This window comes from Danio rerio, chromosome 21 (assembly GCF_052040795.2).
Source record: "Danio rerio strain M-AB ecotype USA chromosome 21, GRCz13ab, whole genome shotgun sequence".
Taxonomy (NCBI): Eukaryota; Metazoa; Chordata; class Actinopteri; order Cypriniformes; family Danionidae; genus Danio; species Danio rerio.
The window spans coordinates 7,129,093-7,142,529 of NC_141041.1; the positions used below are offsets into that span (position 1 = coordinate 7,129,093).

Consider the following 13,437-nt stretch of genomic DNA (forward strand, 5'->3'; position numbering starts at 1 on the left):
CACTACTAAAATGAAACTTTATTTTTTTACATGGTTTATATTTTTTGTTATTAAAATTGAAGTTCCTGTTTCAAAGCTTACAGATAGATGGCTAATTTGTATGTCATTGACACTTTTGGCACTTTTTTGGAGTATTTTCATAAGTTTTGTTTTTTCCTGTAAATGATTCAATAAATACCGTACCGTGACATTCATACCGAGGTATTACCGTACCGTGAAATTCTGATACCTTTACATCCCTAATATATATATATATATATATATATATATATATATATATATATATATATATATATATATATATTTTTTTTTTATTATTTGAAACTTCAAAATTGTTCAAAAATAGTTTTGGCTCAATGGCGTCCCCTATGTGCCGCATATACTGCATACCCCCTTTTTGCGCCTCTGCCTACACCAACACAGGGAAAACATGCAAACTCCACACTGAAATGCCAACTGGCCCAGCCAGGAGTCGAACCAGTGACTTTCTTGCTGTGAGGCAACAGTGCTAACCACTGAGCCACCGTGTCGCCTTTATGACATTATACATATTCATTAATTTATTTATTTGAATGGCAGTCACTATTTAAATATTTGGCTATAATACTTTTTTTAAAGGTTTTGCTGTCTTGATAAAAATAACAACAAAAACATTAAAATTGTGTACAATTCTACTTAAATGTTTCCTATTTGCATATATATTTCACAATATGTTTCATTTATTTAAAAAGTTTGAGTTTAATATGGTTTTTAATAGTTATGTGATGGTCATTCCTGACGAATGATCCTGTTATGTTTAATGGCTTGCTGGCTTGGATCATAAAGTTAATTGTAAACAACAACAGAAAGTTCTCTAAACCAGATTAAACCGAAACAAATTGCCGTTCCCACAGAAGCCGTAACATTGGAGGAATTAGAGCATATGAGACGGATTTAAAGATCAGTAGGTCTTATTAAAAGCTCTGTTGAAATCCCACTTACACAATACTGTTGCTATGCCTTCAGTTTTCTCACTCTCGCTTTTCCTAACATGTGCTTGCTTCTGTGTATTTGCTGTCGTGAACTAATGCTAAAACCTGTTCAATTTATGTCCTGTCACAAGTTTACCTCAAAGACTAGCACCTACTGAACCAGTTTCACATGACCTTTGACTTTAGGAAGTGCTTGTGTCTTGTATATGATCCGCAGCTGTCAGGTTAGCACATCAACTAAAAGTAATGTTATAGATACATGATGTATAATAACTAGGAACGCACCAAAATAAAGATAGCTATGTTAAAATGTAAAATTCTGCATGAACATGGCCGAAAATTGAAAATGCTGCGTAATAGCACAGCAAAATCCTCAGAGTAAAATTTTCCCTCTGTAAATTGAGTAAAGCTGCGGTCACACTAGAGTTTGTGTGTGCGAAATGGTACGATGCTGAAAAAGGGGCGGGATTAAACAAGATGATTAGACATTTAACCAGTTAAACTCTGCTGCTATTTTGGGATTTCTACCTGGATTTTGCCTACAAAAATTTAAAAGCTTACCAAATCCACATGCAGAGATGTAAATGCAAATATTTGGTATCATTTTAAAGAACACTATTTGAATTTTCATATAACACTATTGAAAGTGTTTAAAATGACTGTTTAAGTTGTGTGTGTCATAATAAAGACATTAAAAAAAGAGGCGCTTTCTGTATTTTTGTTTTATAAACTCAAATTTGAAAGTGTACCTTTTAGGTTCTGTGTGGTCTAGTGCAGGGGTTCCCAAACTTTTCAGCCCGCGACCCCCAAAATAGCAATGCCAGTGACTCGCGACCCCCAATATCCAGAAAGTATAACCTGATGTTATAAAATCAAAATGCATCTGACGCTATTGCTGCCTTTAATATAATGTAATTACCCCAGAGGTCGCAATCCAATAGAACTAGTAACTATAAGCTACTATAGTAACTATATAGTATATAGTAACTATAAACGACTATTTTTATTTTCAGTATAGTTATGGATAAAATATGTTAATTCTTATGGTTTAATAAAAATAAATAGATTTTTGGAAATCACCAGGCGACGCCCCTTCATTGCCCCGCGACCCCTCGGGGGGTCCCGACCCCCACTTTGAGAACCACTGGTCTAGTGTGCTGTAATTAATTTTGGTGGTTCCTGCACATGTCTGTAATCATAGGAAAAAAGAAAAATGTCTCTACCATAATCTATGCAAAGGTTATTGTATTCCAACTGATGAGAAGTGCTGATCGATCATTGTTTTCATATTTCACTATTCTTTTGTTTAATCAAACATAATTTAGTGTTTGGATAACGTCAGACATATATAAGGATTACTTATGCACATCACCTCAAAAACAGAGGAGAAATGGCCCTGAAGCGCACAGCATAAGGTAAGAGATGACAGCTGCCTGTGCTATCTGGGGCTGCTTATTGATCATAAATGTATTGTTTACATTTCTGCGCCATGGAAACACCACGATTCATTCGGCACCTGTCTGATATGTGAATATAATTCAGTAAAATGAATGCTAGAACCGTATGAGCACTGGCAAGAGCTTTCATTTGAGCTATAACTTGTACATGTGTCATATATAAACCATATGAAAATGAACCAATGTAAAATACCCAGCTCGGGTATCCCAAATACTGTGTGTTTAAGTGTAAATAACTGTTGTGCAGTAGGATAAAAAACAAAGTGATGCTTATGTGCATAAAATATAGATTTTACACTTTCAAACAAAACCACTTACGGGGGTCTGGTGCAATGCTAGCCTTTTAAATCTTAAAGCGAAAGTTGATGACGTCACGTTTAACTGGTTAAAAAGCGCTAGCGATTTGGTCCATGTTTTACATTTCTGTCCAGAGAGGTCATGTTTTGATCCTCGATTGGTCTCACGCAGTCAAGTCATGCGATTTCGCAGGTCAGAGTTCACCAAGCTTGAACTTTGCACCGCAGCAACCTGCAAAACTTTACGCATGACCCTGTGTTTGAGGTCTGACGCATTCGTGTGCGTATGAATGGACGTCTATGGGGAGAAAAGTCAAGTGTGAGCGCAGCTTGAAAGTTACTCTACAGCAGAGTTGAAGTTAATGAGACAATGAAGGGGTTAATTAAGTGATGATTGAGCACTGATGATGAACACCCGCTGTTAATATGCAGAAACAGAAGAGAAACACAACACTACATCTACCTTCAGTCACAGCCGTAGATGAAATAAACTGAAATAAAACACGTTGAATCTCTCAAAATCTCAGCAGAGGATCATTAAGCAACTCCACAAACAGCAGCTTTACTTATTAACCACCTGTTTGGCCTTATATTAGCCACACTCTACAAAGTTCTTTATAGTGATGCTATTAAGATTTAAGTAATTTTTACAACAACAATAAATAAAACACCACTGTTTGTGTTTTAAGCTGTCACCATTGAGGAGAACAGTAGGGGAGCGCAGGGCACAAAGTAACACGGGGTAAAATGTAACAAAGAGTTTTAAGGTATTTGCTCAGGGTTAACCATGAATAATTACAGGAATGAATAATTACATAGGGATGGCTGACGTGAAACTGACGTTTCGACACAATTTCGAGATCCCGAAGCGCAAGTGTTTCGAAACACTGCAAAGAAGCATGATCTGAAACACCCAAGTCATGTGACTAAAGTGTTTCGAAACACCTGGGCTGTGTCCGAAACCGCCTACTACTCAGTAGGTACTGCATTTCAATTTAAACGTACTACTCGGCCGTTAGAAAAGTACGTTCTATACCAGAGGTGGCCAACCCTGTTCCTGGAGAGCCGCCTTCCTGCAGATTTCAGTTGCAACCCTTATTAAACACACCTGCCTGCAATTATTACGTGGTGTTCAGGTCCTAATTAATTGGTTCAGGTGTGTTTGATATGGGTAGCAAATGAAATCTGCAGGAATGCGGCTCTCCAGGAACAGGGTTGGCCACCCCTGTTCTATACAGTATGAATGTGAAAAGTATGAATGGAATTCGGACGTACCACATCCGCCATTTTGTCATGGTCACGTGACCTACCTGCGTCAGTTGCGTCGCTTTACTTCCATTCATGAATTCGCTCGCGGGGCATCATGGGATAGCGCAGCATGCATGGGATGCGCACTCCGAAATCTCGCCAGAAGTAATAAGTCATCCGGGTACTTCTCGCATACTGATTTTCGAATTCTATGAATTCGGACATACTACTCGGCTCGCATACTGATTTTGGCGTACTATATAGTATGGAAGTATGCGGTTTCGGACGCAGCCCTGGTCAAGTGACTAAAGTGATTCAAAGGATCGATCAGTTAAGAAGCGTTTCGAGACCAGGCTAATCTCCATGTAACTGCCGGGGTCAGATTTAATACCAGTCTCATATGGCCTAGTGGACTGTGTGTGTACACGCTGTTACTATGCTTCCGATGATGTTTTGGGTTCGAATCCCGACTTGTACATATACTCCTAAATCATGGTTTTATGTATTTTAATTATGTTTCTGTTTTATGGTGTAGCCTAAATAGATTACAGCTGCGGATACGCCATCAATATAGCATCATTGTTATAACACTAAAACAATAATAAATATTTTACAGTACTGTGATGGTTGGGTTTAGGGTTTGGGTAGATGTTAATGAAATACAATAAATGGGAAATTTAATGAATAATATAAATAATTCTTGTTACCTTCTGGCCACAACTGTGTCTGATCTAGCAACAACCCTGTTTTAATACCAAAACAAGACATATTTATTCACAAAATTGTTATTCGGATGTCAGACCAATGTTGAAACAAAACGAAACAAGAACAAAGCATTACCAACTGGTTTTAAACCATTTCAAAATAGCTGTATCAGCCTGGATTCGAACCCACTGTCCCCGCATGGAAGTCAGAAACCTTATCCGCTCCACTAAATATCTTGAATAAATGCTTTTACAAAGTGGAATTTAATACCTCAATTTGCTAAAATGTTCTTGCTGAAGCTGTTTCAGTGGATTACATAAAAAATTACCACTAGGTGTCACCGTAGAGTGTTTCGAAACGTTTCGAAGCTTCAACTCATTTGCTTCGGTTGTTTCGAGGTTTCATGAAGCCTAGCTTTGCCCACCACTATATTTACACGTAAGACCAGACAGTGACTAAACCAAAATGACAACACAGTGTAAATAAAGGATAAGACGGACAATATATCACAACAAAACTGAACAAAATGGGGATATAAACAGATTCAATCAAGCGAGGAGACAAGCACAGAAACCAGTAACACGTTGAGCCAACAAAGACTGGCAGACAAAAAATATACAGTGAGCTGGAGTGAGCTGATCGGCTGAGACTGGAACCAAGTTGTTACAGAGGAACCAATCAGCATAAGGCTGTGTTAGGATTGGTTGCATCAAGTGGATGTGAACCAGCCAATCAGGAACAGCAGTAGGCAAAAACAAGGAAGTGAACTGGAGTGAGTAGAAAAACACAAGCTGCGTCCCAAATGGCACACTACACACTATGCACTCATGCACTATGTACTTATGCACTTATACACTCAACAGAATAGTATATGTATGTAGTGTCGTCCCAAATGGCACACTTATGTTTTTTTACTAAGCGGAAATTCAAACCGTTTCCCTGATGACGTTTGACGGTTGCCAAATCAGTTAAATAAACAACCGAATTATCAAATAATACCTGCTGTGAGTATAACCGCATTCACCATCGGGAGGCTCTATAATCACTCTCGTAGGAGAATTTTGCTTTCACCATCCAAAATAAATAAAGTTATCCAACATGTGTGTCCGATAGCTCCGCCCCTTCCGCTACGTAAGCAAACATAATACAAACGTAAATAAACAATACGTGCTGGCACGTAACAGCATGCTTCCAAGGTTTTCACCACAGTGTCGGCAGATGTCTTCCAGCCAGTTATTGAAAATTCGGCGAAATTTGGATGAGAAACACAGGAGAAACCATTTTTGCAGTATAAAAGTGTTTTTATTATAGTCCATATTTTTGTGATAAAAAAATCTGTGGAAGTATGTTAGTAAAATCTTCTATTGTTGTGATCACCGTCTTCTAGGCTAAGATGAAACCATTTTTAAAGATGTAAAACACACAATGACTGCTTTTGAGGAAAACATGACACAGCAGGGTTAGTTGTAACAGGGTGTTACAATTAAGCCACACACTGTTTAAAGTAAACTGAATTTAAATTAGGGCAAGGCAGTGGCGCAGTAGGTAGTGCTGTCGCCTCACAGCAAGAAGGTCGCTGGGTCGCTGGTTCGCCTCGGCTCATTTGGTGTTTCTGTGTGGAGTTTGCATGTTCTCGTGGGTTTCCTCCGGGTGCTTCGGTTTCCCCAACAGTCCAAAGACATGCGGTACAGGGGAATTGGGTAGGCTAAATTGTCCGTAGTGTATGAGTGTGTGTGGATGTTTCCCAGAGATGGGTTGCAGCTGGAAGGGCATCTGCTGCGTAAAAACTTGCTGGATAAGTTGACGGTTCATTCCGCTGTGGAAACCCCGGATTAATAAAGGAACTAAGCCGACAAGAAAATGAATGAATGAATTCAAATTAATTGTGTGAAGTCTGCCTTTATAAGCATGTGTTACAACAAACCCTGTCACTGTTACAACTTGCCCCATGGGTCGGGTAAATTGTAACATTTTTACTCCTGACACTTTTGGCAATACTGCACAGAGACCATAGGTCCGGCGATCATAATTCCAGTGCTCATTTGTAAGAGAGGCTTGTGTGTTGTTGTCTAACCCCATTACTTTGTCCATTATTTGACCAAAACCAAAAAGTGTTACTTTGTGCCCCGCTCTCCCCTAGTTGCTTTACTTGGACTCTGACTCGATGTCTAATGTTAGTTTCTTTTTGCTTGCCAAATAGTGTATTGTGGCAAATATTTTATAAAGAGAGCAATTGCGCTATGGATAATTGATTCTGTGGTGGTTTAATTACTGGTCAAATCAGTAAAATTGTTTTTGACCTATTAGGTTTGAACAATGTTTTATCACAAAAGTAGCTCTGCATCAAGAAAATGGAACTCAGCAATACTTTTATCAGATTATAAAACACATGAACATCTAAAACATTCAAAACACACAGACATAAAGAATCAGCGTATGCTTCTCGACTATGGTGAGTTTTGTTTTTCCTACAGTGCATGCTGGGAATTATTAATGAATGTTGTATGATTCTCCTAGCACAGTGGTTCTCAAACTTTTTTTCATCAAGTACCACCTCAGAGAAAAAATTGTCTCTCAAAGTACCACCAAAATTAGCAGTATTGAATTACAGTAGCGTAGTAGGCCCAGTAAAGCAGGTACAACTCTGCACAGTTAAAAAAAAAAAAACGTGGCAGTTTACCTCAGAAATATAGGCTATATGTCATATATAGCATATTATATACATCATTTTTGATAAATTTTGAAATATATGTAGCATGTACATGACATATGTCATTCCTCTGCCTACCACTAGAAGGAAGCCCGCGTACCACTAGTGGTACACGTACCACAGTTTGAAAACCACTGTCCTAGCACACACTGCAGCAAAATAAAAAATCTCCAACCTCTGTTGAGATATACAGTTGAATTCAGAATTATTCGCCTCCCCTTTGGTTTGGTTTTTCTTTTTTAAATATTTACTAAATGATGTTTAACAGAGCAAGGAAATTTTCAAAGTGTGTCTGATAATATTTTTTCTTCTGGAGAAAGTTTTATTTGTTTTATTTTGGCTAGAATAAAAGCAGCTTTTAATTTTTTTAAACACCATTTTAAGGACAAAATTATTAGCCCCTATATTTCTATTCAATAGTGTTACGAGAACAGCGATTGTTCTCCGGAGGTCGCTGGTTTCCTCTATACCAGGACTACACTTCCGCATATCCCAGGACTACATTTTCATACATGCACTTCTTTACAGATAGTCTACAGAACAAACCATCATTAAACAATGACTTGCCTAATTACCCTAACCTGCCTAGTTAACCTAATTAACCTAGTTCAACCTTTAAATGTCACTTTAAGCTGTATAGAAGTGTCTTGAAAATATCTAGTCAAATATTATTTACTGTCATTATGACAAAGATTAAATAAATCAGTTACTAGAAATTAGTTATTAAAACTATTATGTTCAGGAATGTTTAATTTTATCTGCACTATTGTGTATATTTTATTATTTCTCTTGTTGTTTTATTGCTCTTGTTGATTGTACGGTGTCCATGAGTTGCTAGAAGGGCGCCTTTAAATAAAATGTATTATTATTATTATTATTATTATTATTATTATTATTATTATTAAATGTGTTAAAAAATCTTCTTTCGGGGAGGCTAATAATTCATGGACTTCAACTGTATATGCTGATTATTGATGTCTGTGTCTCTAAAGGGATTCAGATGCTCAATGTGTTTTAATAGAACACCACAGCTGAGGTCCATTCTCTTGATAAACACTGAATTTTGAATCTTAAATGATAAACCATATATTTAAGCATAATTTGCGAAGTCAAACATAATCTCTCACAGGAGAGAATCAACACAGGATCAGTCAATCTGATCACATTTGCTCTCTTTATACTTGTCATAGCAAGCAAAGAAATATCAACTTTAGAATTCGAGTCAAAAAGCCCAAGTTAATCAACAATGTCACCATCGTGAAGAAAAGTAGGAGGAAAAAGACATTTTCTTTTGTTGTTTTTTGTAAAATGTAAATACCTAAAACAGTTAATTCTCAATAAATACTTATAAATTCTCATATGGACTTTTGTGAACATCTGACAGAAATAGTCAAACAGGTAAGCAATGAGCGAAGCTGCTGCTGCTGTTTCAAGTCAGTTGTAGTGTTGATTCTCTTTTGTTTCTGCATATTAACAGCAGGTGCTCATAAAATAGTTTGCAACCTTTTACCTTAAATTATAATTCCAATTTATAATTTTTTTTTCAGTGTATGCTGCTATATACTATACATAAATGAGCTGTAAATTAGATTTTCCTTTTTTATTTGCACTCAGTGTGACAGTGAGAGCTATAAGAAAAAATTAGAGACCACTTGAAAATTCTTAGATTGTCTGGATTTTATCAGGTATGGTGTTTATTAGGTATTATAATGTTTATATTTGTGTGGCATGGTGACTCTGTGGTTAGCACTGTCAACTCATATCAAGAAGGTCACTGGTTTGAGTCGTGGCTGGGTCAGTTGGCATTTCTGTGTGGAGTGTGCATGTTCTCCCGGTGTTGGCGTCCCAACACATGCACTATAGGTGAATTGGGTACACAAAATTGGCCTCAGTGCATGAGTGTGTGTATGGGTGATTACCAGTACTGGGTTGCAGTTGGATGGGAATCTGCTGTGTAAAACTTGCTCGAATAGTCGGCGGTTTATTCCTCTGTGGCAATCCCTGATAAATAAGGGACTAAGCCGAAGGAAATCGAATGAATGAATGTTCATATTTGTTTTATTTTGAGAAGGTAGGATGAGATTTCTTCAAAGTTCAAAAAAATAATCGTCATTTAGAGCATTTCCCTAAAAAAAAATTAATTGAACTCATCAGGTTTACAAAATGATTTACAAATGAAAGCATTTCTGAAAACTTTGCACCTTATTTTACGCTCAAAAAAGCTCTAACTGACAACATTTTTAGTAAAATTTTGGATGAAATATCATCAAGATCAAAAATGAGGTCTTCCTCAAATATCCAGAGAAACTAATAAATTCCTCAGGTGGAGTTTTTCAGTGTTTTGTTACATAACCAGACAAAAGTAAAAAGCGCAGTATTTAAAGTAAACAGACTCAAGTAAACAGACAAGTAAAAAATAATCCCTAAAAATAATACTCGCAGTAATCAAGTGAAATCACACCCCTGCTGACTGACCACCTCTGTTGAACCACATGTAATTTTGGCAGAAGCAAATGTTCCTGTGGTTATCAGTGTACAGTAACTGCCGTCCGACTCATTTGCGGCGCCTTTAACAGGTAAACATGCGGTAAACTCGTGACTCAGTCAGTTAAAGACACCTTTATTGCTTGCATTTGCTTTAGCTGCTGGACAGTCCCACGATTTTCCATAAAAGCTGTAATAAACAAATCCTTAACTGCGTTTGAATGTGTGAACGCACATTAATGAAGTGAGAAATGTTGAAGGTGTTCGAAAAAACTTTAGTTTGACTGTACATCCACCATTAGAAGAAAATATTAAGAGACCATGAAAAGTTTCTCTGGATTTTTACAATCATTCATTCATTTTTCTTCAGCTTAGTCCCTTATTATCAAGGTTCACCACTGTGGAATGAACTGCCAACTATTCATGCATATGTTTTACACAGCGGAAGCTCTTCCAGCTGCAACCCAGTACTGGTAAACACCCATACACTCCCACACACACACACACATACATTATGTCCAATTTAGTTTATTCAATTCACCTACAGCACAACACGGGGAGAACATGCAGACTCCACACAGAAATGCCAAATGGCTGTGAGGCAACAATGCTAACCACTGAGCCACCGTGCTGCCCTGAATTTATGATATTTTTTTTGTCATTTTTACTTATAATTGTGTAAGTTCTATTAAAGTTACTTTTTTAATTCTGTAAATTAGAGTTTAACATTTCTGAATTTAATTGAAAACAGGTTGTTCATTACGCTGTGGCAACACCAGATTAATAAAGGGACTAAAGCAAAAAGAAAATGAATGAATGAATTGAAAACATTTGTAATTGTGACAGTAATTGTACATTATTTTTATTTGCAGTCTAGAAAAAAAATTCTTAGACTTTTATAGATATTTTACTGAAAAATAAACATTCAACTCAAACCCACAACTTATAAACCCATCAAATCTAGACAAATTTTCTGTCTTTGTAAATATATACTTACCAGCCACTTTATACACCTTCTCGTTAACGCAAGTTTATAATTAGCCAATCACATGGCAGCAACTCAATGCATTTAGGCATGTAGACATGGTCAAGATGATCTGCTGCAGTTCAAACTGAGGATCAGAATGGGGATGAAAGGTGATTTAAGTAACTTTGAACTTGGCATGGTTATTTGGTTATTTGTGCCAGTCAATATTGGCCAATATGGACCAAAATCTCTGAGAAATATTTCCAGTACCTTGTTGAATCTATGCCATGAAGGATTAAGGCAGTTCTGAAGGCAAAAGGAGTTTAACCCTGTACTGGTAATGTGTGTGTGTGTGTGTGTGTGTGTGTATATATATATATATATATATATATATATATATATATATATATATATATATATATATATATATATATATATATATATATATATATATATATGATTATTATTATTATTTTTTTCATCAATTTTTTTTCTACAGTAAGGAATGATTAAACAAAATTCTTAGCTGTTAATTATGTTTAGGGCTCCAGTATGCATGTATTTAATGGGCTTCTGTTGTACCATGGCTTTGATGAGTATCTGTTTAACAAATCTTGATTTGTGTTCCACTAGGCATAAATGAACATTATATAGTTTGCAGTCAGATGCAGATAGTTGATGCGCTGCCAGAAAAACCTATTGTCAGATGCTGATCCTTCATCTTATGTCCATGTGGCAGTCGGGTGTTATTATAAACGCAGGGATTATATTTATTCGGCTCAAGTTTAACATATATTAATCACAGATAACGTTACACTTCCAACCCAGTTACTGGACCACCTGTCCTTTACTCATCTAAAACCTGGAGGAAAGATGGGACTTATACAGTAAATATTTCACTTTTCTGTATGTGATGGACAACACGTGCTTCAGCTAAGTGTGTAAAAAGTGAAGAGATATTAATGCTCAGAGATTGAGATTTGCATCTTGTGATATTGAAGACTGATGATATGTGAGTGAGATTTATCCATATTAAACTTCCACAATACTCATATAATATTTCCAGTGGTTGCCAGGGTGTTGCTAAGCAATTCTGTGAACATGGTTGCTAGGATGTTTCTTATTGTTCCAAGTCAAAAGAGTTCTAGGGTATCTTGGGTGGTTGCCAGGGTACTGTTCAGTGGTTACTAAGAGACATTGTGGTTGCTAGGATGTTTCTTATTGTTTCAAGTCAAAGGGTTCTAAGATATCATTGTTGGTTGCCAGGGTACTGCTAAGTGGTTGCTAAGGCACATTGTTGTTGCTAGGATGTTTCTTATTGTTTCAAGTCAAAGAGTTCTAGGATATTGTGGGTGGTTGTCAGGGTGCTGCTCAGTGGTTGCTAAGGCACATTGTGGTTGCTAGGATGTTTCCTTTTGTTTAAAGTCGAAAGAGTTCTAGGGTATCTTGGGTGGTTGCCAGGGTACTGTTCAGTGGTTACTAAGACACATTGTGGTTGCTAGGATGTTTCTTATTGTTTCAAGTCAAACGGTTCTAAGATATCATTGTTGGTTGCCAGGGTACTGCTAAGTGGTTGCTAGGGCACATTGTTGTTGCTAGGATATTTCTTATTGTTTCAATTCAAAGAGTTCTAGGATATTGTGGGTGGTTGTCAGGGTGCTGCTCAGTGGTTGCTAAGGCACATTGTTGTTGCTAGGATGTTTCTTATTGTTCCAAGTCAAAAGAGTTCTAGGGTATCTTGGGTGGTTGCCAGGGTACTGTTCAGTGGTTACTAAGACACATTGTGGTTGCTAGGATGTTTCTTATTGTTTCAAGTCAAAGGGTTCTAAGATATCGTTGGTGGTTGCCAGGGTACTGCTAAGTGGTTGCTAGCGCACATTGTTGTTGCTAGGATGTTTCTTATTGTTTCAAGTTAAAGAGTTCTAGGATATCGTGGGTGGTTGTCAAGGTGCTGCTAAGTGGTTGCTAAGGCACGTTGTTGTTGGTAGGATGTTTCTTTTTGTTTAAAGTCAAAAGAGTTCTAGGGTACCTTGGGTGGTTGTCAGGGTACTGTTCAGTGGTTACTAAGACACATTGTGGTTGCTAGGATGTTTCTGATTGTTTCAAGTCAAAGGGTTCTAAGATATCGTTGGTGGTTGCCAGGATACTGCTAAGTGGTTGCTAGGGCACATGGTGGTTGCTAGGATGTTTCTTATTGTTTCAAGTCAAAGAGTTCTAGGATATCGTGGGTGGTTGTCAGGGTGCTGCTCAGTGGTTGCTAAGGCACATTGTTGTTGCTAGGATGTTTCCTTTTGTTTAAAGTCTAAAGAGTTCTAGGGTATCTTGGGTAGTTGCCAGGGTACTGTTCAGTGGTTACTAAGACAAATTGTACACATTGTGGTTGCTAGGATGTTTCTTATTGTTTCAAGTCAAAGGGTTCTAAGATATCATTGGTGGTTGCCAGGGTACTGCTAAGTGGTTGCTAGGGCGTATTGTGGTTGCTACGATCTTTCTTATTGTTCCAAGTCAAAAGAGTTCTAGGATATCTTGGGTGGTTGCCAGGGCACTGCTAAGTGGTTGCTAGGATGTTTCTTATTGTCCCAAGTGAAAAAGAGATTTT

At 37.2% G+C, this 13,437-nt stretch overlaps 2 protein-coding genes and 1 long non-coding RNA gene across 6 annotated transcripts in view; 2 read left to right on the forward strand and 1 right to left on the reverse strand.

The window, feature by feature from the left end:
* The window catches only part of rexo4 (RNA exonuclease 4), a 174,015-nt gene that overhangs the window by 86,622 nt on the left and 73,956 nt on the right, over positions 1-13,437 (forward strand). The gene's annotated exons all lie outside the window — the stretch shown is intronic.
* Positions 1-13,437, forward strand: part of slc4a4b (solute carrier family 4 member 4b) — a 124,790-nt gene that overhangs the window by 23,166 nt on the left and 88,187 nt on the right. The gene's annotated exons all lie outside the window — the stretch shown is intronic.
* LOC147838736 (uncharacterized) lies at positions 335-6,745 on the reverse strand. Its single transcript, XR_015519967.1, has 5 exons — positions 6,367-6,745; positions 5,809-6,186; positions 5,116-5,468; positions 2,117-3,549; positions 335-1,739 (listed from the first exon to the last, which is right to left on the reverse strand). It is a non-coding gene; the product is annotated as an uncharacterized LOC147838736 (long non-coding RNA).